We start from the raw sequence: 2,900 nt of genomic DNA, 5'->3' as shown, positions 1-2,900 counted from the left end.
GATAATCGTGATAAGATAAATAGTTTTGGATGCTCAATAGTTGCAGCATGAATGTTTTTTGATTCGCGCAGTACATGACAAGGTGAGCCGCTGCAAACTTCGGCACAGGAACGAATCAGTGTTTATAAGAAGACCGTGGTATCAAATACATCATTTCTCCTCACTGACAAAAATATTCACTAATCTATGACCTTAATTCATTTATTTCACATTAATGTTTTGATTGTTGCGTTAAATTATTTTCAATCAATAATTTAAAAATATTTGAACCATATTTTGTTCATTACTGGATGTCGTTTGGCAACACATGACGGTACTCATAATAGGGAAGAATGTACCAGAACCTTCAATGATAACATATAATTGCGGATAATTAGAAGATCAGAGTGACTTGTACAGTTGGACTGTAGTGTAGAAATTCTTCAGTCCTTATTTGGTAATCAGATGCGCAAGTGCCATGAGTGCAAACAACGCGTGCTGTGTCATCCGCTACACGGCCGTTGGGAAGGCCACAGTTGTCCTCACCTCGGTCAGTTTTTGCAAGATACGAAAACAGTGAACATAAGGTAGAATGATTTTTGATAATGAACGAAGAGAATGATAATGAGATGAGTGAGAGTGATAATGAGATGAGTGAGAATGATAGTGGGCAGGGTGGCCCAGTGGTTAAAGTTCAGAGTACCAGGTTTTGGAGCAGAGAGGTGCGGGTTCGATCCCAGCTCTGTGCGCCAGTTTCTGGTCAGAATCGGCGAGGAGGCCGGGCGGTTAAGCACAGCAGAATTGTAGCAGTGAGTTGCGAGTTCGAGACCGCAAAATGCTGTGAATGTTCTGCGCTGTTAAGAATCGGCGACAGGCATACGGCCTAATAAACGCTGAAACCGCTATTATTATAATGGGATGAGTGAGATTGATAATGAGCGAAGAGAATGATAATGAGATGAGTGAGAATGATAATGAGATGAGTGAGAATGATAATGTAGTAAAACCTTCACCTATTCTTGCTTTCTTCTCCCGTCCAACTTTCAACTCCTATTATAATGTATATTACAGTAATATCCTCTAAATTTCTGAACTTCAATTTCATTCATAGTAACATCATTTAGTCTCAACACGGGCATTTTAAAAACTCAGGTTAGTTAAATAGGAGTTGAATAGATTGGTTAAATATCACTGAAATTACCGCTTCATAAATTTTGCCAATGAAATTCATGATACTACCATTGAAAATTTCGCTTTCTCTCTATGATATCTGCAATTTTGTGGGCCTGCTGTCGTTGCTCCTTTTCCTTCTGCGTCACGTCCACGTTTCATTGCGTTCATGCACGTCCACGTTTCATTGCGTCACGTCCACGTTTCATTGCGTCACGTCCTCGTTTCATTGCGTCACATCCACGTTTCTTTGAGTCACGTCCACTTTTTATTGCGTCACATCCTCTGAGTGAGAGATGATAGAAGCGACAAGCTAATCGTGATAAGATAAATAGTTTTGGATGCTCATTATAGTTGCATTGTAAATGTTTATTGATTTGCGCATTACATGACAAGGTGGACACTACACCACAGGAACGGTATCAGTGTCAATTGGAAGACCGTGGTATGAAATACATCATTTCTCCTCACTGACAAAAATGTTCGCTAATCTATGACATTAATTCATGATTTTGTCTACAATAATGTTTTGATTGTTGCATTTAATTATTTCCAACCAATAATTTAAAAATATTTACTCTACTCATAATAAGGAAGAATATACCCGAACCTGAATAACAACATATATTTAATCGTGGATAACTAGAAGATCAAAGTGACTTGTACAGTTAGACTCTAGTATCGGAATTCTTCAGTTCTTATTTGGCAATCAGTGCCAAATCCGCAAGTGCCATGAGTGCAAACAACGCGTGCTGCGTCATCCGTTACACGGCCGTTGGAAAGGCCGCAGTTGTCCTCACCTCGGTCAGTTTTTGCAAGATACGAAAACTGTGAACATAAAGTAGAATGATTTTTGATAGTGAGCGAAGAGAAAGATAATGAGATGAGCGAGAATGATAATGATATGAGTGAAGAATTACCTTCAAGAGTGTAAAGTAGGCTCTTAAAAAATTTTTTTCAAAGTTTCTTTTTCACAGTCAGTTCTTGGGCCGAGAGACTATATAGGAACTTCTGCTGTAGTTCTTTTACAAATAAATATAAATGTATTTGAATTTTAAAAATTTCTGAGAAATTAGTAGGAATACTTCGTATACATCCTACCTTAATTCAATTAAATCCTAATACATTACTTTTCAGATAGTCTCAGTTTACGCCTTCCTGCAGATTATGGCGCAAAATTGGTGCGAAATAAGTAAGAATTATTGATTCCAGATGTTGTCATTGTTGATTTGAAAATTCGAGCTGCACAATAATTAAAGCATATCTTGAATTTTGTGTCACTGAGATATTTCCCAATCAAATAAAGATGTGTAATTTAAACATACAGTAGGTAAACAATCAAGATAAAAATGGTTCTACATGGACATATAATTCTTGTTGTACTCTCAGGTGAATGGCGAACATTTCTGCTACTAGTCATAACTCTGAGCTCAGGGTACGCGGCCGGCGTGCTTTGCTACGGGGTGACGAAGGTAATAACTAATCAGGCCATGCTGGTAGATACATATATATGAGCAATTTGCTACGGAGTAACGAAATTAGTCGTTAATCAGGCCTTGCCAGTACAAATATATATGCAACTTACTAAGAAGTAACAAAGGTAATTACAAATCTCGCCATGCTAGTAGAAATATATAAGCAATTATACGTGGTAATTGCGGTTGTCACCTTGCGATAGCTTTATCCTTGACGCATGATCACTTCGCCGCCGTTCATTAACCGTCTTGATGACCATCATCTAAAATTAAATT

General features: G+C 37.8%; 1 long non-coding RNA gene across 1 annotated transcript; it reads left to right on the top strand.

Annotated features, from left to right (window-relative positions):
* The first annotated feature begins 399 nt into the window (after positions 1 to 399).
* LOC125177862 lies at positions 400 to 2,595 on the top strand. The gene is made up of 3 exons (XR_007156690.1): positions 400 to 529; positions 2,287 to 2,341; positions 2,539 to 2,595. It is a non-coding gene; the product is annotated as an uncharacterized LOC125177862 (long non-coding RNA).
* The last annotated feature ends 305 nt before the right edge of the window (positions 2,596 to 2,900 follow it).

The sequence above is a fragment of the Hyalella azteca genome, unplaced genomic scaffold (assembly GCF_000764305.2).
Source record: "Hyalella azteca isolate HAZT.00-mixed unplaced genomic scaffold, Hazt_2.0.2 contig5366, whole genome shotgun sequence".
Classification (NCBI taxonomy): domain Eukaryota; kingdom Metazoa; phylum Arthropoda; class Malacostraca; order Amphipoda; family Hyalellidae; genus Hyalella; species Hyalella azteca.
The sequence above is the reverse complement of the archived record's forward strand: the minus strand, read 5'-3'. Positions and strand labels throughout refer to the sequence as shown.